Here is a 27,877-nt window from a genome sequence, read left to right on the forward strand (position 1 = left end):
ATGTGGAATTCATCACACCTTTTTACTAGGGTATAAATTCTTTCTCACATCAAGTGCATGACTAGAGAAAAAGTTAAGATGTGAACCTTAGTTCTAATACTAGTTCAGTCAATAACTTATTGGATGAACATGGAAAAACTATGAAACTTCCCGAGCTTCAGTTTCCTAATTGTCAAAATTGAGACATTAAAAAGATCTTTGTGTTTAGATTTGCTATTTCTTGCATTTGACTGTTTTCTTATCCATCATGTATTCTGATGCCTCACAGTATGCCTGGCACAGAATAGACACTTAACAAATAATTGTTAGGAGAACCAGATGAACTAATGAACATATATTCACCTCATGGGTTGTCATAAAGAATATATAAGATAACCCAAATATATATATACACATATAATAACCCATTATAATACCTAGCACATCATAGTTGCTCATAAATACTAGTTTTCTTCTTCCCTTCCTTCATCTTCCTGGTGTTGAGACACAAACCATTTAGTGTGTCTGATGCTTTGCTCACCATTTTTCACACTAAACCCTCTTTATTCAAAACTTTCCAGAATTCTCCATAAGACACCTTTGATGATAAATCCACTAGCTTCAAATCAGCTTCACTGTGTGTGCCATAGCAATGCTCCTGAAAACCTTGCTCTACTTGGAATATCCCAATGTGTTTCTTCATATTTGATTGTCCTCTCTCCTGATGAGTCTCATTTCCTACAGTGTCTAATACAGTATTTTCATGAAATGGGATAATAGCGATTTTCTGTCTCTAACAAAATTGATCAGTTTGGAGCAAATCGGAGTCCTCCCTTCCTTATGTTACTTTACCTAAACTAACTTAAAACATAGGCCCCTTTATTTTGGATTGGCTTTCTTCTGCTCGTGGAGAGCTAATTCTGAACTCCCTGTTTCACTTGGGGATAAGCCACTTTTTAAACGAGAATAATAATTGCTTAGAATACCATCCAACTTCACAGTTTGGAATGGCTTTTCACATAGATTATTTCACTTAGTCTTCACAACGTATTTGTTTAGCATGGTTTTTGGAGTCCAACTGAATTAGTTTGGAATCTTGACTATCAATAGCTGTGTGATTTCAGCTTACTTACTTAACCTCTCTCACTCTCAGTTTCTTCACTTGTAAACTCAAAGAAAACAGAATTATGCTTCTTAGAATGATTGTGGGAGTCTAATGATATATATAGATCATGTGCCATGGTCAAAATTTAATCAATGGGATGGAAGCCATCTAATAAATGGTAGTTACAATTATTGTCTTATAAACAAGAAAACCAAAGCATAGAGGGCAAAGGAAGCAGTCAGAAGGCTCTGTGTAAAGAGGAATTTTGATCCTAAATGCCATGTTCCAATCTATTTCTCTCCCCTTCCAGCAAAGCAGCCTGCAAAAAGCTTCTTCACACTTTCTTCAATTAGATTGTTATAACAACCCTAAGAGGTTTATGCAGAAAATTACCCTTTAGCTCTGTGGGGAAGTGCGTTTTAATGGACGAGTTTTAACGGCTGTTCCAGCTAAATTGGAAAGGTTGGCCAGCATCACAACCCCAAGAAGTAGAGAAGTAGAGCAGAAACGCAGAAGCCTAATGCAGATGTGAACCAAGACGATCTGGCCTAGAGAAGATGAGGCTAATGGCCCTAACTCAGGACAGGTGCATTTACCAGTGACTCAAACTGAAATCGAAACACACCCTCACCTGATACTCAAAAGCAGTTTCCTTATTTTTTCTTATTTTAGTTAATTGTCCAAAAGGGCAAAAAGAGGCCCCAGAAAGAAGCAAAGAAAAATTTTTTCTTACTCCCTCAATCTTCTTTGTGCTCAGGAGGTCAAGTTGCTATTATTATTTTAGAAAGGGTAATATTTAATACAATAGGTAGCATTCACTGAGTGCCTAATTTGTGCTAAACACTGTGAAAGGTATTTTAGCTCTACTTCTTTCAACCATCTTACAGTGTAGTTAGGATTATTCCTTTATTAAAGAAGAGAAAGGGGCGCCTGGGTGGCTCAGGCAGTTAAGCATCTGACTCTTGATTTCAGCTCAGGTCATGATCTCAGGGTCATGAGATCGAGCCCCACGTCGGGCTCTGCACTGGGCATGGAGCCTGCTTGGGATTCTCTTTCTCCTTCTCCCTCTGCCCCTCCCCCCTACCTCTCAAAAAGATTAGAAGAGTTTTCTGGTTACGAAGTAGAGTGAGGGTCATGGGTAGAAAAGAATCTCTGGCTCACCCAGCTGGAATCCTTGTCTTCTCTCCCTTCTTCTCTCAGCCAGAGGCATTCATTCATTCGCTTGTTGGTTTATTTATTGATTTAGCACTGCTCTGGAATGAGACAGGTATAGAATTACTAAGAGTTCTGCCTCGAAGTGTGATCGTCATCTTCACTGATGTTTGTGTTCTTATCCAAACAGAATGTCCTCCGTTTCTCCCGGCATCCCAGGTAACTCTTGGTTACTCCTGAAGCCTTCCCCTGAGTGATGGCAGTATCTCCTCCCTTTTCTGATTCTGGGGAGTGTTTCCCAGGGCCACGTGGTCACGTTTCCTTCTGAACTGCTGCTCTGGCCTCCCCTCCATGTCTTCTGCTGACTTCTGAACAGCTCTAAGTTTCCCAGGACTTTTCACTCTCTCTCCTTCATGCCCTGAGGCACCCTTATCATAACACTCTCGTGTGCTTCAGATTTTACTAAAGGTTAGGGATAAAGGTGGTGAGTTATACCTCAGGAAAAGAAACAAACAAAAATTGAGAGCAGACATCACTTGTCTTAAAATCTTTTCCCTTCTCTGCTCTACAGAATCTATTTCAGGCAGATACTCTTCACAGTATGTCAACCACTGTGTTGGCGGGCGGCAGAACCTGTCATTCCTATATAGACCTTTGTCCCAATTATTTCCCTCAAAGTACCAGAGAAGCCAGGCTAAAAAAATCACTGTTACCTTACTTATCATGCAGAGGAACTGGGCCCCCTTTTTATTCGGTATCTTCCATCCCTGCCAGCCTGGCCCCTCTCTTCCATCCCCAGGAGACACTAAAGGGAAGATACATTTTTCTCTGAGGTGGTTTCTGTTTTGAGCACCAGAGAGAATAAGCTGCTATCAGTTTTCCTCTTTTCTTAATTGCATCTTATTGTTCCTGCTATAGTTACATGATTTCTTAAACATAAAGCCCAGAAGTCTCATTCCATCATAAAAGCTAACACTGAAATGAATGAGCAGGGAAGAGAGTATCACACAGTATTCTCCCTGAAGGTGGGGAGTATGACTGTCCTGGCATATCTTCATGAGTTCTCATTAATATTCAGGCAGTTGGGGGGCACCTGGGTGGCTCAGTAGGTTAAGCATCCGACTCTTGATTTGTTCAGGTCATGATCTCAGGGTTGTGAGATTGAGTCCCCACTGGGCTCTGCACTGGGTGTGGAATCTGCTTGAGATTTTCTGCCTTTCCCTCTACCTCCATCCCTCCCCCTGCTCTCTCCCTCTCTCTCCTCCCCCTCAAATAAATAAATAAATAAAATCTTAAAAAAAAAAGATTCTCTTTTTCCTTCTCCCTCTGCCCCTCACCCCCCTCTAAAAATATATATTAAGGCAGTTTCAAGGCACTCATGTTGGTTAGCTGTGAAGGAAAAGACAAATCCAGGAAGTTGAGGTGAGCTGATCTTCCATCTTGAAATCTCTATCAATCTTATAAGCTCAGTCATCATTCCTGAATAGGCACACATCATTTATTTAACAAATATTTACTGAAGAGATATTAAAATGTCACAGACACCATTAAATATCATTAACCTAATGGTTAAGAAAGGATTAAAAGCCTTTGTGATGGCTGAAATTACACAGTTCTGTTCTCAGGGCTATGGGAAGATGGAAGAGGGAAGCTCCCAGCTCTGGCTGAAGAGTTCAATGAAACGTTCAACTTCATATCATCAAACTGCTTCCTTTTATTTATCCCATTGTCTTGCCCCAGATGATTAAACTATACTACAGTTTGAGAGATGCATCAACCAGACTTGAAATTCACATGTATTAGTGCTCTGGCTCATATAGCTTTTGGGGACAGAAGAAAGAAAGGTGCTCCCAGGAGCTGGGCAGCATGGTGGCCCCAGGATTCTGCCCCAGGGGCATTGTTTACATCATCTATTTTCCATAGAAAGTTGTAGTTAATGACCAAATGCTGTGGAAGAGACTATGTTGGCATAGTGGAAAGATTCCAGTATTAACCCTCCAGAGACCTGGATTTCATAATTCCCAACTCATTCACCAACAGGATAACAACAGTGAATTTTATCCACAGTTTTCTTATCAGTGAAATAAGAGATCAGGTGATTAGATGATGCTGAAGGTCTATTTTAGATAGAAATATTACATTTAACTACTCGTGATGTCTACATAAAGAATGAGCCAGTTTCAGTTATCTGTTGATTCATTCATTTAATTATTCATTTATTCCTCAACTAGTGTACTTAAGATCATCAATTTTATGGTCAACTTTTTGCTGTTTCATGGTCAAGTAGACTTTGACTCAGGACTTGGTTTCTCTACTTACTAGATAAATGACCTTGGACAGTTAACTGATTGACTTCTTTGTGGTCCTGTTTCCTCATTTCTAAATGAAAATAATATTACCTTAATCATAAGGCTATTGGAAGGTATATTAGTATTCTCCAGAGAAACAGGACCAACCAGTAGGATGTGTGAGTGTGTGAGTGTGTGTGTGTGTGTGTGTGTGTGGAAGAGAGATCTTAAGGAATTGGCTTACATGATTGTAGATAGAGGCTGGCAAGTCCAAAATCTGCCAGGAAGGCCAGCCCACAAGACCTAGGGGGAAGCTGATGCTGCAGCTTGAGTCCAACAGCAGTCTGCTGACAGAATTCTGTCTTTCTGAGGAATGTGTCAATCTTTTTCTTAAGGCCTTCAACTGATTGGATGAGCCTCACCAACACTATGGAGAGTAATCTGCTTAACTCAAAGTCTAAAGATTTAAGTGTTAATCTTATCTAAAAAATACTTTCACAGCAACATCAGACATGTTTAACCAAATATCTGGATGCTCTGAGGCTTAGCCAAACTGACATATAAAATTAACCATCACAGAAGAAGTACTGATCATGCAAGGAACAAATTTAGTGCAGTGTCTAACACAAAAAAGCAATAACAATAAAAAATAGCTGTTATTATTGCTGCTGCTTTATTCTTTACTGAGTACCTACTCTTGTTTTTTTTTTTTTTTTTTTTTTTTGATGGGTACTAGGTTAGGTCCTGAAGACGTAACAACTCACAATATACCAATCTTTGTCCTCAAGGAACTTACAGTCTAAACATGGACCCTAATAAGCTACCTGACCATTATAATACAGCGTTCTGAATACTAAGAAGGCAAAAGACTACTCTGAGAAATACGGGTACGGTAAGAATACATAAAAGGGCCTTGACTCAAAATGGGCTGAGGGGCAGGGATAACGTAACAAAGATCTAATGGATGAATAGACCCTAATCAGGTAAATGGACATGAGTGGGGGGGAGGAAGAAGCAATGTATGTTAAGGAAATAAGTGCAAGGAACTAGAAATGAGAAAGAATAGTAGTTTATCAGTTGTTGGGTCAGAGAATGAAAGAAGCCAGTGGAGACAGAAAGGCAAAAAGATTGAAGGGTAAGCCTGTCAAAGGGCTCTTACCAAGCTAAGCAGTTTGGACTGTATCCCCAAAGCAATGAGGACCTAAAATCTGGTAGTACTGTTGGAAATGGAGAGAAGAGATAAATTTGGGAGGTCTCAATAGGTAAAATGGATAAGGCCTGATGATGGATTAAATGTTTGAGGTGGGGGGCAGGGGGAAGGAACGCTGAGACTTATTAGAAGATACTAATAACTCTTGTAATTCCAATAAAGGGTATTTTGAAGAACGCTGGAGGACGTTGCACAAGGCATCTGCACTCTCTGTTCTTCATTTTCCACATTCGTGAAATGAAGATACTGGACTCAATGCTCTTTGAAAGCCCTTGCCTTACTCTAAAATTCTACCATCTTGTGACTACTTTGTACATAAATGCATTTGGGGGGTGGGGAGGGGATGCTTTTTGTACTATCAAGTCAATAAACTGAAAAGCAATAAATAGTATCACCAGACTGGTATTTAACTATGATTTTGCAATTATTACAGGATGTCAGAACGAGAAAGATCAGGAAATTAGATAACACATGCTAGTACCTTTTATGTTCTGTTTGAGCTGTCAGAAAAATAGGGGCGGTTGACACTGCAGATCTACAAAGATTAGACGGATTGTTCTAACTAGAATCAAAGTTGATAAGCAAATTTCTATGAATAGTGAAACAGACCAAAAAGCTGATTGGTGAAAAAAAAAATGCATGGGAAAGAGAAACAAGCACGCTCTTTTTTTTTTTTTCCTATTGTGAGTTTGAAAAAAAAAAAAATTATTGATTGCTCTGGTTTCAAGCACTTGATTTATCTTTTATGACACTTGAAACCCAGTGTTTGCTCTACAGCTTAAAGTTTATTTGGTGAGCTAACAAAGGCCCTGCAGAATTCTAAAGGAGAGAATGAAATCAAATGGGGATCTGAACTGAAAACCAGTCCAGATGGTCATTTTGTCCCTCCTCAAGTTGAACTTGAACCATTATTTAGAAGTCTTTTTGAGCAAGAACTGAATGGTGAAAAGATTTTCAGAGATTATCTGGTATGAGCCATTTGGAACCTGGCTGATGAGTTACTGGAGTTCTTCTGACCTGAAAAACAAGGAGCTGAACGTGAGGCTATGATTCAACTCTCCAATCTTCTGGTAGAGCGCTGGGAGCAAATATCTTGCATCATAAATATTATATCTTGAGTTAGTTTTCATTGTTCGGCTGGGCCCTCACACAAAAACATTAGAAGATGTTTTATCAAAAATTCAGAATACACATTAATTTAGTTAACTCTGGGTGCATGTGGGGAGGTGTGTCTATAACTTGGTTGGCAGCATCTTAAAAATTATGGGCAAATTTATTTTTTTCTCACCTTATTGCACCTCAGTAATCATTACAGACCCTATCAGTAGCTCTGATGTTTTTGGGAGAAGGAGGAGAATCTATTTTCAAGCCTCACTTTGACAAACTCTGTCATATAATATTACTGAGTTCTATTCTAAGGGCTGTGGGATTTATCTAAGGGCTAGATGAGTCTGATAAATTTCTTGATCCCACAATAATAATCATAAATGATGTTATTTCTATCTCCTCATTGAATTAATAATTGAATGCTGACTCACATTCTTCCTGATTTAAATCCAAACCTGAGAATTACCTCTTCTTGAAAAATATTCTCAAATAATCCTTTCTGTTGTACAGCTAACTTTTTCAATGTGTTTGAATTACAGATCAATTTTTTTCTAACAAATGCTACCACCATGCAAATTTATTCAAATATGTAAGTAATTTAGATATTTTATTCCAAGGCAATAAATAAATTTAGATAACCCTAGGATTAGTGAACTGAATTAGACTTAACATGAATAATAATGCTTCACATAATTTTGCTAATGTCATACTCAGTGTATTTTGTCTCTGTGTTATTATAATCCTCTAAGGACAAGAACAGTGCTTGTTTTTCAAAATGTATTTCAAATATTCACTGGAATTTTCAGTCCCTTGATGTTGGTATCCACATCAAGAAGAGTCAGCCGGTGAAGGGAGGCATCCATCCAGGTTCATTCATGCCAGCATTTGGGGTTCTGGGATAGGTTAAAGAAGCTTCCTGAATTTACAAGGAAAGGATTGAACAAGAAGTCTGAGTTCAAACTCAGGTCATTCAAGAATATAGAGGGGCAAGTCAGGGAAACTGAGGTAAGTGAGCAAGTGCCAAGGGTAAGAACAAGAAACAAAGAAGAGAGGCAACTCAAGGGTCAAAAGCTGAGTTGAACTGGAACCAAGTGGAAGCAGAGGCAGTATGTGGAACACCAGTGGCTGTGACCACAGCTCCCTGTGCAAGGCGTCTCTGTCCTTAAGGACTCTTAAGCCAGGCTGGGCTTTGCATGAGCCACGGGACTTTCTGCTGCCGTCCAAGTCCTTCGTTGATTGTAGGCCCAACTCTGATGTCTGCATTGCCTTCAAAGGGTGGGGGCAGCTCCTTTCAAGCAGAAGAAGGAGGTAAGGGACCAGTTTATGAGTTCAGAGAAAGAGAGAAAGAACATGAAACACTCCCAAAGAGGTCCAAGCATGTTTCTGTCTCACTTCTATTTTATTCATAGTCCCTTTCCTCCTCCCGTCAGAACTCTGCTCCTTAGTACAGTAGCTTAAATTTATCCTTGGTGTCCATTTTGTCCACAACCTATACTTGACATCTCCCCTTTAGGGAGGACAGGGAAGTGGTGAGGGAAGACACAGAGTTTTGAGTGTTCCCCGGGGTTTTGCACATGAGGCCAATATTCCCCTCCATGTCCATCTTTCCTGGATTAACCCAGCTGCACTATAGACCAACCAGAGTTGACATGATTGCTACCTCCCCACCACCACAATGGAATACCAGCAGAATGGGAGAGAACAGCTTTCTAATCCACACCATCAGTCCTCTTATTTACCTGGGACCAAGGACATGGACAGCTGAGGCCATTTGTCTACATGTGAATGATGCTTTCACGGAGCTGCAGAATTTTCTAAAATGAGACACAAACTCCCTTTAAGCCACATTATACACTAGACAAAGGAAGCTCCCCTAGTCTCTTTCCAATCTACTGCTACCAAAAAAAAAAAAAAAAAGCAAAAACACCCTTACATGGTTAGATTTTACAGCAACATTTAGATAATAGCATATTTTATTTTTAAAATGTGATATTACAGTATTAAGGTAGCTCAGTCTCTCTCTCTCTCTCTCTCTCACAAACACACACACTCCTCATTATCAATCCAATCCCTTTATATCACTAAAAAAGCCAGAGGGATCCAATTCAGGTGCTCAATTCTCTTCTTTAAACAGCTATAGCGAAGTATTCTTTCATCAGCTTTTCAGAATCTCCTAAGTTAGAGAATTCTAATTTAAAGTCTCTCAGGTAAAAAAAAAAAAAAAAGTCTCTCAGGTGTACTATGAACTTATTAACTGAACACATAAAATATCACAGCCACAGGTTGCCTGGGTGGCTCAGTCGGTTAAGTATCTGACTCTTGATTTCAGCTCAGGTCATGATCTCAGGGTCATGAGATTGAACCCCACATTGGGCTCTGAGTTCAGTGGAGTCTGCTTGAGATTCTTTCCCTGTACCCCTCCCCCCACTCACACATACACTCTCTCGCTCTAAAATAAATAAATAAATCTTTTTAAAAAAATCACAGCCACAGACCCACACCATATCCATACAATTGAAACAAAACAACAAGATTGGCCACTGTCTAAGTATCAGTTTCCTGAGACCAAATTTTTTTCAAAACATGCTACAGAAATGAAGGAGTTGCTTAGTTAGCAAGGATGGGGACAGTAGGCACAAGCAGAGAGGTGTACCCACAAAACTGAAGCAGCTTCATTTTTTAAAAGTATTTTGGGGGCACCTGGGTGGCATCATGATCTCAGGGTCCTGGGATCGAGCCTGGCATCGGGCTCTCTGCTCAGCAGGGAGTCTGCTTCTCCCTCTCCCTCTGTGATTTCTCTCACTCTTGCTCTCTCTCAAATAAATAAATAAAATATTTTTTAAAAAGTATTTTTTTATATACTGGGGCTTCTCAGAATATTTCATTTGAAAAATAGGTTCTGCTCTCTCTGCAAAATTTTAAGAACTATTGCCCTTATAAAATAGTGTTTTCCAAGCTGAAGTAGTGTTCTCAGATGCCAATAAATGTCTCATAACCTAGAATCACATTGCTTTTAAAGATGTTGACCTTGATGGGATTGGAGGGGAGTGAGGCTGGTGAGGAACAGGCAGAGAAAATCAGAGAACAAAAAAAGAAAAGTTTCAGGGTTTCTATTCACCAACTGCAATCAATCCCTCTATGCCAACTGCCCAGTGACCATCACCTGTCAACTTAAAACTCAAGTGGCTACCTAGCAATGTCACTCCTACATACCTGTTTGAGGGAAGAGAGAGACTTAAGTCCACAAAAAGCCTTGTGTGGGAATGTTCACATCAAATTCATTCATCATAGCCCCAAAAGGGAATCAGCCCAAATGTCCACCTGCAGGACAAACGGTGGTACGCCCAGGCAATGGAAATACTCAGTGGTAACAGTGGAGGGACTCCTGATCCATGCAATGTGAATAAATCTCAAAATGATCGTGCTGAATGAAAAAAGCTAGGCCAGACACAAAAGAGTATACATTGGATGATTTCACTCATATGAACTTCTAGAACAGGCAAATCTAATCTGTGGTAGAAAAAAAAGATCAGAACAGTGGTGGCATCAGAGAAAGGATATGAGGTGCCTGGGAGGAGATACAAGGGAAGTTTATAGTCATGAACATGTTCTATATTTTGATTGAGGTATGGATCACATGAGTGTATTTGTCAAAACCGATCAAACCATATGCTTATGAGCTGTACATTTCATTGTATGGAAGTTTTATCTGAATAGACTTAATTTGTGGGGGAAAACACTTAGATATGGCCCCAAACTGAGAAAGTATAGAAAAATACCTTTATGAGCTCAGAGTAGAAACTAGATATGGCCCCAAACTGAGAAAGTATAGAAAAATATCTTTATGAGCTCAGAGTAGAAAACAATTTCTTAAACAAGATACACAATACTCTATACAGAAAATATTGATACATATCTTTATCAAAACTTAAAACTCATGTGAAGAGGAGACATAGAGAAAAGGCCAATTCAGAAATGATCAATAAACCTCGTAAGGGAAGCTGACAGATGGTAACTACGCTTGTGCTGAGCACACCTACAGAGTTATTGATTCACTATGCTATACACCTGAAACTAGCCTATCATTCATGCTTCAGTAAAAAAAAGTAAAACACAAAAATAAATGAAAGAATGCCTGACTTCACAAGTAATCATTAGGTGAATGCAAATTTTTTTAAAGAAACAATTTCATGTCTGTCTGACTGGCAACAGTTTCAGAGACTTGTGATATGGTGAGGCTGTGAGATTGTAAATCATACTGTGCTGTGTAATTGTTGATCAGTTCAGCGAATTCAGCCATTTTAGTAACAAAGCACATTCTAACACCTAGAAATTGAATTTCTGTTATATACCCTAGAGAAACTCTTACGTGGGCACAAAGGATGTGTACAAGGATGGTTACTGTAGCAGTGTTTGTACTAGTGAAAAGCTGGATTCCACTGCAATGTCCATTAATAGAGATGGATATGGAAAAGGTGGCATCCTCGTGTGGGGCAATATTACAAGGCAGTTAAAAAGAATAAACTATATCGGGGCACCTGGGTGGCTCAGTCATTAAGCGTCTGCCTTCGGCTCAGGTCATGATCCCAGGGTCCTGGGATCGAGCCCCGCATCGGGCTCCCTGCTCAGCGGGAGGCCTGCTTCTCCCTCTCCCACTCCCCCTGCTTGTGTTCCCTCTCTCGCTGTGTCTCTCTCTGTCAAATAAATAAATAAATAAAATCTTTAAAAAAAAAAAAAGAATAAACTATATCTACATGTATCAAGATAGCTAGATCTCAAAAACATGTTAAAATACATACAGTACCGGGACACCTGGGTGGCTCAGTTGGTTAAGCGGCTGACTCTTGATTTTGGCTCAGGTCATGATCTTGGGGACCTGGGATCAAGCCCTGCCTTGGGCTCTGCTTGGGGACTCTCTCCCTCTCCCTCTGCCCCTCCCCCCTGTTCATGCTCTCTCTCTCTATCTTTTTAAAAAGTAAAAAAAATAAATACAATATCATATTTAGTTTATAGATATATACCCAAATGTGTAAAAGCTGGATCAGAAGGATCCCCACAAGAACCTTAATGTTGTCTATGCCTGGGAAGCAAAGAAAGGAAAAACAAGTGATGTAATGATTGAAAAGGACTTTATCTGAAATTTCTTATTAAAAAAATAATAGGAAGAAGCATCTAAATGCAAATGAATGCATCTTGATTTATTTCTGATATCTTATATAAAAATTAACTCAAAATGAATCATAAACATTTAGGCATTGATTCAAGTTTGTGACCTTGGATTAAGAAAATAGGTCTTAGATGGGACACCTAAAGTACAAGCCATAAAAGAAATAAAATTGATGGGCTGGACTTCATAAAAATGCATAAGTTTTGCTCTGGGAAAGACCCTGCTAAAAGCATGAAAGAACAAGCTATAGACTGGGAGAAAATATTTGCAAATCACTTATCTGAGAAAAAATTTGTATCCAGAATATACTAAGAATTATCAAAATTCAACAATAAGAAAACGAATAACTGAATTTTTTTTTTAATGAGCAAAGATTTGAACAAAGACTTCACTAAAGGAGATACATGCAGAGCCAGGAAGCCACATGAAAGATGCCCAACATCATGAGTCATTAGGGAAATGCAAATTAAAACCATGATCAGACAACACTACACCTAACAAAATAGTTTAAAAAGAAGAAGAAGAAGAAGGCAACAACTCCAAGTGCTGGCAGGGATGGGGGGCAACTGGAATCGCAGATCCTGCTCCTGGAAATGCACACTGGTACAGCCACTTAGGAAAACCTTAGGCAAAGAAATGTAGGTGCTGCAGGTGAAATCAGGCAGCCTACAAGGAAGTGGTAAGGGCTACAGAAGATGGGTGGGGTACCCACAGCGTCTGTTTCCACCCCCAATTAACTGTACTTCAGCTCCTAATTTACTGAAGGTTCTGTTGGGTTCTTATAAGTAGGCCAATCCAGCCATAAAGATTCACCATCTTGCATATCCTAAACGTTTTATCCACAATCCTAAGAAACACGGGAGGAGAAAGAAGGGATGTTTGCCACCAGTGTGGGTACAATCAAACCAACAGCCTCCACGCCAACGCCCTGTGTATTTTGAGGTGAGCCTGCTTTGTCCCTAGAGGAGAATGACAAGAGTTGCCAATCCCAGATTCCACTCCCGCCACATGGAATGTCACCAACCAGCTATGAAAAGTACTTTTGTAGGTTGAGATTACTGAGTGAGTCTGGTGAAGAAGAAGAAGGGGTAGGAAGAGGGGAAAGGGGAAGAGGAGGAAGAGGAGGACAAGACACTGCATTCCTGCCAATGCTTTGTCTAGCTTCCTAGGTCCTCTCCCTGGGGAAGCCCTGAGCTTCTCTCCGAATGCAACTCCATGGAAAGTCCCCTGAGAACTTTTACCCACATCCGCAATCCCTTCTGTCAACTCATCTAGCTCTGCTGGCCGATGCCAAGTATTATTTCTGTGTCTAGGAGATTTAAAAATTGGCCACCATGCTTATGAATCTTAAAACCCTGAATTCTGTCCTGCTATTGACTGTGATCCCCAGTGATAGGCAAAAAGGAACTCCGGGCAAGGGCCTACTTTATTCCATCTCTTTCCTGGTGCAACTCTATTAGGTAACTTTATTTATTTATTTATTTTTAAGATTGATTGATGTGTCAGAGAGAGAGAGAGAGAGCGAACTAGCACAAGCAGAGGGAGGAGCAGGCTCCCCGCTAAGCAAGGAGCCTGATTCGGGACTCGATCCCAGGACCCTGGGACCATGACCTGAGCCAAAGGCAGATGCTTAACCGACTGAGCCACCCAGGCTTCCCCTCCCCTAAACCTAAAGTTTAGGTAACTTTAAAAAATTAACTCTATTAGGTAAAATTTGCATACAATAAAATGCATTCATTTAAAATGTACAATTGGATGAGTTTTAACAAATGTATAGTTCCATATATAAGCACCACTATATTTGAGATATAGAGCATTTCCATCATCCCAAAACATGCCATTTGCAACCAATCTCCACCCCAGGAAACCACTGTTCTTCTTTGTTACTATAGATTAGTCTTGCCTTTTCTAGAATTTCATGTAAGTGGAAATATACATTATTATACTTTTGTGTCTGAGTTCTCTTGCTCAATTTTTAAACAGATTTATTTGTTTGAGAAAGAAAGAGAGCTAGAGAGTGCAGGAGGAGGGGCAGAGGGAGAGGGAGAGAGAAACTCCAAGCTGACTCCACACTGAGCACAGAGCCTGATGTGGGGCTTGATCTCACAACCCTGAGATCACAACCTGAGCTGAAACCAAGAGTCAGTTGCTTAACCGACTGTACCACCCAGGTGCCCCCAAAATTTCTGAAGTTCATTCATTTTATTGTGCATGTTAGTAGTTCACTCCTTTTTATTGCTGAATAGTATTCCAGATTATTTTTTAATATAAGGACAACTTTTTCACCTCTGGATAGAGCTAGGCCAGAGATAACAAGCTTAAGTACCTAGAGAAGCCAGACAGATAATATGAGAGAAAGGGCTGGTATAAGAAAATTTATTTTCAAAACACTAAACCCTCTTGTTATAACTTTATTTTCCAAAGAAATAGTTCATTGAGGAAAATATAAGTGTAATTATGATGATAAATGGCAATGGACCCTTGGCTTCGATTTTTGGGGGGTAAAGAGGAAGGGGATAGTGGCAATTTATAGAGCCCATGCCCACCTGAGGAAAGCAACTTTGCTATGTGGGAATGCAGGACCAGGTTTCAAATCTTCTTATTGTCCTAGAGAGGCAGGAAGCCTGGGGTTGTATGTGAAATTGCCTGAGTTGTAAATGTTGGACATAAATGTAAATGTTATCAAAACAACAACAAAAAGACCCGGGGGCCAGACGAGGACTGCGAGGCCCCACTCTGTGTCTTCTGAGGTGGACAGACTAAAAGCTGGGCCAAACCACTCACCCCAGGCCTGCTTTCTGTAGAATCATCCTGGTCCTGTTAGGATCTCCCTGTCTAGAAGAACTCCCAAGGTTGGCTCACTTCATTGGCTACATGGAAGAAGAGGGACAAAAGAGAAGCAAAAATTATTCTAAGGTCCTAAAAAAAACAGAGGAAGCAAATATTTGCTACAGACTGGTTGGTTTTCTTTTTCTCCCACACTGCAGCAGTGTGGGAAGACATACACTGGAATCAACTGGAGTCGGAAAATGCAGATTCTCAGGTCTCTTCTCAGTGTACTTAATCAGAATCTCTGGTGGCTGGGCCTGCTGTAGATTTCCATCTTAACAAGCTCCTTGGGCAATTCTTACCCTCACTTAAGTCTGACATCCACTGCATTGCATTTTTCCACCTTTACCGTGGAGGATTCGGTTGCCATTGGGTCCATTTTGTCCCGCATCTAAGTTTGGGATCTCTTGGGGGAAGAGCACTACCAGGAAAGAAGGAAGGCTTTGAGCGCCCCCTACGGGTTATCTTGTACAGTGAACAGCTTTATAATGAGAAGTGATTTTTCAGAGATGTTAGGAATAGAAATAATAGGTAGTATTTTTGAGCCCTTATTGGCATAGAGTATTGTGATTGGCCATTCACATAAATTATCTGATTTATGCCTATGAGGCAGGCACTATTATTACTTGCATTTTGCAGAGGAAGGAAATTCACCTGTAAATCCAGTGGCATGGCTGATCACTCCCTCTTCCTCCATGTATTTTCTTCGCTTGGCTTCCAGAACACCATATTCTTTTTCATTTGCCTCCTGGCTCACTGGTTATTCCTTCTTAGTCTTTGTGTTAGTCCCCCCTCTTCTCCAAGACCTACTAATTTTGGAGTACCCCTGGGATCAGTCCTTGGTTTTTTTCTTTCCCTGTACCAACTTTTTTCAGAATTGAAGTATAATTAACATACAATGTTACATTAGTTTCAGGTATACAATGATTCCACAATTCTAAACATTCCTCAGTGCTCATCACATGATAAGTGTACTCTTAATCCCCTTTATCTATTTCACCCATCCCCCTACCCACCTGCCCTCTGGCAACCACCAGTTTGTACCCTGTACTTAAGAGTCTGGTTTTTTGTTTGTCTGTCTCTTTTTTATTTTGTTCATTTGTCTGTTTCTTACATTATACATACGAGTGAGATCATATGGTTTTTATCTTTCTCTGACTGACTTATTTCACTTAGCATTATACCCTCTAGGTCCAACCATGTTATTGTACTTGGCAAGATTTTATTCTTTTTTATGGCTGAATAATATTCCAGCATATATGTATATACCACATCTTTATCCATTCATCTCTCAATGGATAGATGATAGACTTGGGGTGCTTCCATATCTTGGCTATTGTAAATAATGCTGCAATAAATACAGCGGTGCATATATCTCTTTGAATTAGTGTTTTTGTTTTCTTTGGGTAAATACCCAGTAGTGGAATTATTGGATCATATGGTAAGTTTATTTTTAAATTTTTGAGCCTCCATACTGTTTTCCACAGTGGCTGTACCAGTTTGCATTCCCACTGACAGTGCATGAGAGTTCCTTTTTCTCCACATCCTCGCCAACACTTGTTATTTCTTGTGTTTTTTATTTTAGTCATCCTGACAGGTGTGAGGTGATATCTCATTGTGGTTTTGATTTGCATTTCCCTGATGATTAATGATGTTGAGCATCTTTTCATGTGTCTATTGGCCATCTGTATGTCTTCTTTGGGAAAAAGTTTATTCAGGTCCTCTGTCCCTTTCTTAATCAGATTATTGGGATTTTGGTGTTGAGTTGTATAAGTACCAACTTTCTTAAAGAACTCCTTTATCGATATGACAATGACTCCTGCAGTTACATCTTGTGACCAACCTCTCTTTTCAACTTTAGGCTCATACATGCAGTTGCCTACTTGACATCTCCATTTGGATGCCTCACAGACATCTCAAATTTAACACGTCTGAAAATGAAGTTCTTGGCTTCTACCACAAACCTCTCTATCAGAGGTTTTTCCCATTTCAGTTGATGACAACTCCAACCTTCCAGTTATTCATACAAAACCTGGGGATCGCTGTTGACCACGTCCCTCCATCCCTACAGCCAACACTCTAGTTTCATCTCACAGCCTCCTATTTGGTCTTCTTGTTCCCAAACTTGCCTTTTAAGAGACTTTCCAACAAAGAAACCAGAATGATCTTCCTGATATGTTATTCAGATCATATCATTCTTCTGCCTAAAATCCTCCCAGGGCTTCTCATTTCACTCAAAGAAAATGCCAAAGTCCTTAGAATGGCCAACGGGGCCCTCTACAAGTGGGGCCCCATCTCCTCTCTGATCTCATCTCCTGTTACTCTGCTCCAGACACACTGGTCCCCATCCTATTCCTTATACATTCCTGGCCTGACTCTGCCCTGGCCCTTTTATCTGCCTGAAGCATTCTTCCCTCAGAAATCCACTTGGTTAACTACTTTACCTCCTGCAAATCTTCACTCAAATGTCACCCTCTCCATGAGACCTACCCTGACTCCTCTATTGAAAACTGCAAACTGTTTTTCTTCCTGCATGGCCAAACCTCTTCTCATGCTCTGTTTTTCCCACAGCATTATGGCTTTGCAACATATTCTATAACTTAACTATTTATTATGCTTTTAGTTATTGTTTTCTCCCCCCACAAGAATGTAAGTTCCAAGAAAGCAGGGCTTTTTGTCTGTTTTGTTTATATATATATCTCAGACACATAGGTCAGTGCCTGAAATTTAATAGAAATATCTGTTGAATGAACAAGACATGAAAAGTTACATACTAGGTTACATACCTAGTCCTAAGTATTTCAATATTCCATTTGGTAAGTAAGCCTGAATAATAAACAATTGTTTTCTCCTTATAGAGAAGCAGACTATACCTCCATGAAGTCTGTTTGGGCATCTTCTGTGGGGAGGAGTGCTGAGTACCAGCACGACCGGTCCCCCTTAAAGAGGTAACATGCAGCAATGTGCTGTGCGAATCATTCATCCCTTCACCGCTTGTAACAACCACAGTGCTGGGCATTGTCTTCTTTGCCCAATTTATTTGGGGAGTGTAATGCTGAGTTACAAGTAGTATTTTTTCTTATAATGAGAAGCAATACACAGTCTGTGGGGTACACTTTTTTAACACTATACAGGTTTAAAGATGAGTTGCAACTCACAAAAGAGACAATGTAAAAAGTCTGTGAAATGAATTATCATTAACTTCTTTACTGAGTAAGGCTTGCTTGCCATCAGCTGTACCTTGATAAGGGATGCAACAAATGGCTCTTCTCAGTGCATCCTGAATTACCAGAATTTCTCTGTAATTCTCACAAGAGAAGCAAGCAACAGCTTCCTGTAGTAAGTACTTCAGGGAGCTGAGGTAGCTGGAATTGTGTTGAAAAACCAAAGGTTTCCTCCAAGACTCAATATCAGAAAATAAAGAGGGGGGGGGCAAGAAAAAAAACTCTCTACTTTCTGAAACATTTATTCAATTTACTCACACAAATTCCCAGCAGTCTGATCACACATATAACTCCAACCCTCAAAATTGGACAATTTGCTTCAAAGACAAATGTAAGCTAGACAGAATGCTCTAAGATGAAAGAAAAGATTCAAATCTATGTTAATGATTAAATTGTGTCAATGGTGTGTTTTTTTGGTTGCAACAGTAAAATCAGCTCAAAAGTGAATGTGTGTGTGTGTGTGTGTGTGTGTGTGTATGTGTATGAAATTTCAATCAAGGTAACTATCTTTTCCTGTGGGGATAATTTATCCATAAGGAACCACTTCACAATTTGGCATATTCGTGGTAGGCAGTATCTCCTTCACAGAGGATGCCTGGCGGTAACTATTATGACAAGGTGGCTTCATAGCAAATGCACCTGAATGCATTAAAATACTTGCTTCCCTTGACATCCAGGCCCCCACACTCTCCTGGTTTTCCTTTCACCTCCCTGATCTCAGTCTCATTTCTGGTCCCTCTCCTCACCCTGACTTCTGACCCCAGGACTGACTGCCACAGCATCAGGCATTGAACCTCTTCTCTACCTTAATTCTCTCCAGTGATGATCTCAGCCAGGCTTCACGAAGCCACGAACTCTGGACTCATTTCTTTCTTTCATAATGCTCCACACTCAATGCTTCAGCAAATTCCACTGGATCTAGATCCAAATTCTACCCAGAATCTAATCTCTTCTTACCACTCTTCTGCTACCACCTAGTTGAACTGAAGGCATCCTCATCTTTTTTTCTGGATTACTGCAAATAGCCCCCTAGCTGGCTCTCCTGCCTCAACTATTCCGTCTCCTACAAACTATTCTGTTCACCAGTGGTCCCCACAGTGTGGTCCCAGACCAGCAGCATTGGCATCACCTAGGAACTTGCTAGAAATGCAAATTCTCCTGCATCACACCAGACTTACTCAATCAGAAACTCGGGATGGATGCGGCAACTGTGTTGTAACAAGCCCTTGGAGGTGACTGATGCATATTCAAGTTTGAGAACCATTGCTCTACAGAAGTGGTTAGCCAGAATGATCCTTTAAAAATGTAAATCAGATTATGGTCACCTCTCCCCTCACAATTCTCCAGTGGATTTCCAACTCATTTGAGTAGGAACCTGAGTCCTCATGAAGGCCTGAAGTGATCATTGTGATCCCTTTCCCATTCCCACCATATGTGTAACCACCTCTCTATTCTCCTTCTATTCACTGTGCCAAGCCGGTCTGGCCTCTTTGCTTTGCCTTTGTACCTGCTGTTTCCTCTGCCTGGAACACCCTCTCCACTCCCTTCTCTCCATTATCCTTTCCATAACCATGTGGCCCTCTCCCACCTCTCCTTCCAGTCTCTGCTCAAATGTTAGCTCATCAGAAGGACTTTTTCCAGCCACCATATTTAAACTTAAAAACCCCACTTTCCACTCCCACTCCTGTGCTCCTTTCCCCTCCCTTGTTCCACACTATTTTTCTCCATAGCGCCCATCACCTTCTGGCATAGGGTATGTTATACTTGTTTATTTGTTAAATAGTCATTGCACCCAATGAATATATGCTGTATGAGGCAGGGATCTGTGTATGTTGTGTTCATTGCTGTATCATCAGAGCCTGGAAAAAGGCTGGCATATGGTAGAAGCTCCATAAATATTTGTTAACTAAGTGAATATCTAAGTTATGGCCAAAACATCCCTCTAGAGAGATGATACATTTATTCCAATGATACTGTCATTGCTCAAAATATTTTTAGGTAAATAGGAAGTAGGGAAACCATTTAGGAGGACACTACTTACAATAATCCTGGAGAAAGATGACAATGGCTTCGATTTGAACAGGCAGTAGCATAGGAGGTGGTCAGAAGTGACTGGCTTCTGGATATAATTTGGATATAGATCTGATGGGTCGAGGTCAATTTACAGGTCACATATGGAAACCAGTCTCAGTATTTAACAGAGATCACTCCTTCAAAAAAAGTAAAAAAATACAGTTGCTCAGCTTAATTGCACACATTATTTACTAGTCCCAGAATCATATGACATTTGGCTTTATTGCAGAAATCACATTTCCCCTTGAACAGTGAAACACAGCACCACTGAAAACATTCACCGGCTATGAATACAGTTTCCTATATGATGAAAGAATACTTTGGATTTTCACTGGGCATAATTTTACATTTGTATGATTTAATCATCACAGCAATCCTTTGAGATCCTTGTTATTAACCCCATTTTTCAGATGAGGGAAATAAGGCTCAGAGCAGAGGATTTCCATCCAGGCCAGGTCATACATTTTTGTGATGAGTAAGAGTAATGTGTTGGGAACAAATGTGCATGGTGCCTAGAAGAGAACATTTCAGCATGCCTTATTTACCTCTCTTGACTTCAGACTCACATCTCATAAGGATAACTTCTCCAGAGATCAGAGCCCTACAGCAAATACAAGACATAGCCAGGACATAGGGGCCAGTTCTGTTTTTCCTACTATTCAGGCTGGGAACGAGTCTCGTTTCAATGGCCAAAGCCCTGGGTCAGGTGCTGTGGTTCCTCCAGACACTGTTTCCAGTGTCCCTAGGAGAAACTGTTGCCATCACCATGGGGATTTGATGCCTTCCAGGGCTATGTAGACAGCATTGTCTCGGGACAAGGAACTATTGTTCGGGTAGAAATAGAGGGTGTTTCTCACTGGGGATTTGGGCTTGAATATGGATTCACATTTCAACAGTGCCTCCTTTTGTAAAGATGGATGGGTTTTTTTTTTTTTTTTTTTTTTTTTTTTTTAGGTTTATGTGATTTTTTTCAGGCTCAGATCACAGTATCTAACGACTGTTTCTCCTACAATGTTTCTTAAGAATGTTAGGTATGCGTTCCTGGATGTTACGGACTCAGGGAATAAAAATTACATTGCATATTAACCTGAATGCTCCTTGCTATCTCGAGCAGACTCTGGGACTCCCTGTCATGGCAGAAAGGCAGGGGGCAGGAAGGGATGGGTTCATGGATGGGAACTGGCATTCACCGAGGGCAGCATCTAACGAGCAGACACACTTCAGATCCATGATTCCAATTAATCCTCACTATCACCTGAGCAGATATTACTCAAGTTTTCCAAATGAGAAATGTAATTAGGTAACTGGAGCAAAATCACACAGCTGGTGAGATTAGAATCTGGGAGCGGTTCCCAGATCTCACTCCAAAACTGTTCCCTTCCCATTTCCTGTTCCAGGCTTCCTTGCTGACCTTTTTAAGCTTCAGTTTTCTCAGATGAGACACCTGGCGGGAAGAGTGTGTGAGATGGTGCTCACGAACGCCTCCATCATAGGACACGTCACAGGATAGGTACTAAAAAAAAAAAACCCACTAAATTTCTCCTCTCTGTCTTCCTTGTTCATCATCTCATCTTCCCTTCCTAATTTTTTTCTTCCCTCTCCTGTTCTTTCAGTGCCTGCTTTCTTTTCATTTTCATATCCTTTTCTCTGCAGAAAACCAAAATCTAAAGAGCCCATTCCCAGTGGCAACATAAGCTTTAAAAACAATCCCCTAGGAATAAACCAACAAGAACAATGCAAGGTCCACGTGAAGAAAACTATAAAATTTTATGGAAGATATAAAAGAAGACCTGATGGATGGAAAGCTATACATGTTTCTGAATGAAAGAGTCGATATTATAAAGATGTCACCTTTCCAAATTAATCCATAAATTCAATGCAATCCTAATAAAAATCACAACAGGAGATTTACTGAACTTGATAAGCTGATTTTAGAGTTCATGTGGAAGAGAAAATGCACAAGAACAAGCAATAAAATTTGGGGGAAAAAAAAGAACAAAGAGGAAGGACCTGACTTTTCATGTTTATGTTAAATAATGTTGTATTGGTTCACAATAAAGACATGAACAAACTGAACTGAAAAAGGAAATTCAAAAATAAAGGATCATGTATTTCAAATCCGAACAAAAAGGACAGACTATTCAAAAATGATATTGAGAGGGTTGGAAAACCAGAAAAAGATTTAATTTGGATGCCATTATCACATCATACACACAAAATCCAAATGGGTTAAATTCTAAACACTAATTAAAAAAAAAAAAAACCCAAATCAGGAAGGAACTACAGTAAATTTTAGCACATCAGTTTTTATAATGTGAGGGGAGATGGTAATGAAGGCCTTCCTAAGAAAGACATAAATTCCAGGAGCCATTAATAAAAAGGTCTTACTAATCTGTATGACAAAAGACCCCAAAATAAAAGGTCCCACTGAAAGTCTTTGCAAAATATATAAAACAAAATATAATATACAAAATCTATTAAAATCTCCTAAAATTATTGAAAGGATAAAATGTAAAACCGGTTAAAAGAAATAGTTCACACACACAAAAAGAATGATAAAATTTAAAGAGTTGCTTAGTCTCAAAAGTAATAAAGGAAATGCAAAATAAGCAATGAGGCATACTTTATAACCAATCAGGTTGTGAAGAATAGATTGACACAAGTATTATCAGGTGGAAATGGGTGATTTCCATACAGTTTGTAATAGCGTACATTAATACAAACTTTTTTGATGGCAACTTAGAAATATCTATTAAAATTTAAAATAAGCATATCCTTGGAATTCTGAATTCCATTTCTAAGAATCTATTCTTTTGAAACATTCATGTTCAAAAATAAACACAGTCATTGCAGCTTTATTTATAATAAAGAACAACTGGAAAAGCGCAGAAATTTGCCTCAATTAGGGAATAGTTAAATGAATTTTGTGCATTTATACTGTAGAATACTATATGATGATTGAAAAAAAAAATGAGGTAGATTTATATTTACTACGTGAAAGTTCCAAGACATATGGTCAAGTGAAAAAAGCAAGATACCAAGTGCTGTGGGCGAAGAGGACTTATTTTTTTCACTCTCACATTTCATATTACTTATATTATTTGTAGTTACTATCACATTTTGCTTATGTAAATATGAATAAAAGGAATCTTACTTAATATGATCCAAGGAACCACAGCAGTACAATTACTGCTGTCACATTTCCAGTAAGTTTCACTGGGGCCCACAGGCTGCAAGAGGTCCTGGGCTATGCCCTCCCAGGTCAGGGGTGGATTGGTGATACCAAGGGAAGGAGGCTGGGGGCCCAAGCAAACAAGGCTGAAATAATGTTGAACTAGCACAAGAGGGGAAAGCTCCTTCTCGACTCCCAGTTTACTGTTCTAGCTATCATCAGTAAGAATTACTTACTCACTTTCCTCTTCTGCTTTGGACTTCAGTAGAACTCCTTTTGGCAGTGGGAACAAGGTGGTATCCATCTTCTATTTCTTGGTAAAATCCCTCCTGTCACAGGGGAAAAACAGCATTAGGTCTCTCTCCTCCTTCCCCTCTACAAACCCTTCTTGTTTAGCTGAAACATTTAGGGGGAAAAAAAGTTCTTAAAAACATTTTTTGGTAATATAAACATACATGCATATACAAAGACCATATATTAGACTTTGCATCAAGAATCATTTTTTCCTGGAAAAATTCCTTTAGCAAATTAAAAAGTATCATCATTCAAAACAAAGCCATTATTCTACAGTTTTTTGCGTATGTATTTCTTCTAACTATTTTTACCATATTCTCAGAATATTTCTTTTCCAATTAGGTTTTTCACCTTCTAATTATTTTGCACTGTTTTCATATTTTTTCAGATGAGCATATTGGTTAGCTTAAGGTTCACATGATAGCAAGCTAGAACCAAAACTGTAAGTGATCAGAAAAATAAGAAAGCAGGAGGAATAATTCTGCACTTATCACTTGAAAAACAACCAAAGTATTTGAGCATTTAGAGCAGAATGAACTCTGGTATGAAAATCAAGAGCATTCAACTCTATGGTTCTGCACCAGTCATTCCATGACACGTTGGACAAGTGTGTGGCCTCTTAGATATTTCATAGATAGATGAGTTTCCTTACCTGTAAATTAATAAGTTTCATGAGCTCTTATTGTGTGCCGAGAACTAGGCCTTATGCTTTATGTATATTATCTTGTTTGATTCTTATAACAGCCATTTGAGATAGAGATTATTTCCTCCATTCTTTAGATGAAGGATCTGAGTCTCAGAGAGAGTAAATAACTTTCCTGAGGGCATACAGCTAAAAGCGGGGAGTCTAGATTTGAATCCAGGTCTAATTCTGAAGTTTGTATTCTTTTTTTTTTTTAAGATTTTATTTATTTGACAGAAAGAGACACAGTGAGAGAGAGAACACAAGCAGAGGGAATGGGAGAGGGAGAAGCAGGCTTCCCACCCAGCAGGGAGCCCGATGTGGGACTCCATCCCGGGACCCTGGGACCATGACCTGAGCCGAAGGCAGATGCTTAACGACTGAGCCACCCAGGCGCCCTGAAGTTTGTATTCTTAAGCTAAGAGCTAACAATAACCTTCGGTATATGTTATTTTAAAGCTACCTTTGCATTATACCATTACTTCCGCTGGGTTGGGGGAGAAGGAGGAGAAGGGGTTTGCAATAAGAGGACTTTAAGATTCCCTTGCTGTTTCAGACAGTGAATATAACTTAAAGCTTCTTCCATATCTAGAATGTTCAGATGTGGATGGGGCAATGAATTTCCATACCAGGCTGGAAATTTATAGCCGTGAGGGCATCCTGAAAATTTCCACTAAGATGACAAATGACTTAAGCCGCTGAAGACAGACAAATCTCCCAGCTGAACCTTAGAGAAGACACTTCCAGGTCAGATTTGCAGGCTAGCCTGGATGCCTATGATTTACTTATTGTGTGATGAAGTGGTGGGTTTATGTTTCCAGTGTTAATGATTCAAAAGCTTTCTGTGGTATTAAACTGAGACACATAAAGAAACAAAAGGCAATTAGAAGCAATCAAAGCATTCAGAAATTAAGATTCAATTCTGCATTTGTTAAACTCTTCATCAAGAAAATCAGTAAATTCTTTTTAAAGCCGTCAATATGATACACAGAGAATTAGAAAAGCAATCAGTTTTAAAATGTACACATGCTTCCTAGAATGCCAAGGGTATGTAGGACTGAGCCATTTTTCACTTGTCTTACCTGCATTTATTTAAACATGTGCCTGTGAACACTCTCTTGAGTAATATTTCTATTTCAGTTGACAGATGAATGGGTATGTAACTCTTTGAGTGCCAGAAAAATCCTTATGACCATTGAAGAATAAAAACCACACTGAACTATTTATACAAGTACTTCCAGCAAAATGCAGTGGGCAGGCTTCTCTTATTTGGGTTTTGGTATACAAGATGTCTGAAAATCCCTGAAGTCACATTCAACCAGTGGATCTTAAGGTTTGTGAGAGCATCATCATACCCAGCCTCTAGGAACCTTCTAAGTGACAAGAAGACAGGATTAGAAATAATTTTCTTTCCATCCAAGCAACTCTTTGGCTTCTTCGAGTAATACCTGCATTTTTCTCAGGGCCAAATTCAGTACTTTTAGAAGATAAAGTAAAGCATTTTACCTTTCAAGCTTCCCCCTCCCTTTAGTCATTCATGTATTTTGCTTTTCTTCATATGGCCCAGTTTCTCTATTTCATCAAAGTTTTTCCTGGCTGGCTCCTTTGCACCTATTGTTACCTCTGTCTGAAATACTCCCATATCTCCTTTCCCTTTTCCAGGCGGCTCATGTTTTAGGTTTTAGCTTAAATATCACCCCTTGGGAGAGTTCTTCCTTACTAATCGATAAAGCATGTCCCCCTACCAATGCAGGGGTAGTTCAATATTCGCAAGTCAATCAATGTGATACATCACATCAATAAGAGAAAGGATAAAAATCAAAAGATCATTTCAATACATGCAGAATAAGCATTTGACAAAGTACAACATCCATTCATGATAAAAACCCTCAACAAAGTAAGTTTGGAGGAATCATACCTCAATATAATAAAGACCATTTATGAAAAAACCCACACCAACATACTCAAACTAAGAGCTTTTCCCCTAAGGATCAGGGACATGACAGGGATGTCCACTCTCACCACTTTTATTCAACATAGTACTGGAAGTCCTAGCCACAGCAATCAGATGACAAAAAGAAATAGAAGGCATCCAAATTGGAAAGAAAGAAGTAGAACTCTCACTATTTGAAGATGACATGATTCATAGAATACCCAAAAGACTCCACCAAAAAACTACTAGAACTGATAAATGAATTCAGTAAGGTTGCAGGATAAAAAATCAATATACAGAAATCCATTGCATTTTTACACACAGATAATGAAGTAACAGAAAGAAACTAAGAAAACAATCCCATTTACAACTGCACCAAAAACAATAAAACACCTAGGAATAAATTTAACCAAAGAGGTGAAAGACCTATATTCTAAAAACTATAAAACACTGATGAAAGAAATTGAGGATGACACAAACAAATGAAAAGATGTTCCCTGCTCATGGATTAGAAGAACAAATATTGTTTTTTTTTCTTTTTAAGATTTTATTTATTTATTTGACAGAGAGAGACACAGCGAGAGAGGGAACACAAGCAGGGGGGTGGGAAAGGGAGAAGCAGACCCCCTGCTGAGCAGGGAGCCTGATGTGGGGGCTCGATCCCAGGACGCCAGGATCATGACCTGAGCCGAAGGCAGACACTTAATGACTGAGCCACCCAGGCTCCCCTAGAAGAACAAATATTGTTAAAATATCCACACTACCCAAAGCAATCTACAGATTTAATGCAATCCCTATCAAAACACCAACAGCATTTTTCACAGAACTAGAATGAACAATCCTAAAATTTGCACAGAACCACTAAAGACCCCGAATAGCCAAAGCAATCTTGAAAAAGAAAAACGAAACTAGAGATAGCACAATTCCAGACTTCAAGTTATATTACAAAGCTATAGTAATTAAAACAGTATGGTACTGGCATAAATATAGACACATAGATCAATGGAACAGAATAGAAATCCCTGAAATAAACCCACAATTATATGGTCTATTAACCTTCAACAAAAGAGACAAGAATATGCAATGGGAAGAAGAGAGTCTCTTCAACAAATGGTGTTGGGAAAACTGGACAGCTACATGCAAAAGAATGAAACTGGACCACTTCCTTACATCATAGACAAAAATAAACCCAAAATAGATTAAGGACCTAAATGTGAGACCGGAAACTATAAAAATCCTGGAAGAGAGCATAGGCAGCAATTTCTTTAACATTGGCCATAGCAACATCTTTCTAGAAATATCTCCAGAGGCAAGGGAAACAAAAGCAAAAACAAACTCTTAGGACTATATCAAAATAAAAAGCTTCTGCACAGCAAAGGAAATAATCAACAAAGCTAAAAGACAACCTACTGGATGGGAGAAGGTATTTGCAAATGACATAGCCAATAAAGAGTTAGTATTCAAAATATATAAAGAGGTTATACAACTTAACACCAAGAAAACAAATAATCCAATTAAAAAAATGGTCAGAAAAAGACAAAATACCATATGATCTCAGTCATGTGTGGAATTTAAGAAACAAAAATAAACGAAGTATAAAACAAGGCAAATAGAAAAACCAGACTCTTAACTATAGAAAACAAACTGGTGGTTACCAGAGGG

The 27,877-nt window shown here is 39.3% G+C and overlaps 1 long non-coding RNA gene across 2 annotated transcripts in view; it reads right to left on the bottom strand.

Annotated features, from left to right (window-relative positions):
* Positions 1-2,183: 2,183 nt before the first annotated feature.
* Positions 2,184-27,877, bottom strand: part of LOC116646665 — a 115,949-nt gene continuing 90,255 nt past the window's right edge. For both annotated transcript variants that reach the window (XR_004302163.1, XR_004302162.1), the window contains 4 exons: positions 23,543-23,635; positions 20,103-20,271; positions 14,793-14,878; positions 2,184-2,337 (listed from right to left, as the gene is read on the bottom strand). This is a non-coding gene — a long non-coding RNA (uncharacterized LOC116646665). The remainder of the gene's footprint in view (positions 2,338-14,792; positions 14,879-20,102; positions 20,272-23,542; positions 23,636-27,877) is intronic.

This window comes from Phoca vitulina, unplaced genomic scaffold (assembly GCF_004348235.1).
Source record: "Phoca vitulina isolate PV1807 unplaced genomic scaffold, GSC_HSeal_1.0 scaffold37, whole genome shotgun sequence".
NCBI classification, from domain to species: domain Eukaryota; kingdom Metazoa; phylum Chordata; class Mammalia; order Carnivora; family Phocidae; genus Phoca; species Phoca vitulina.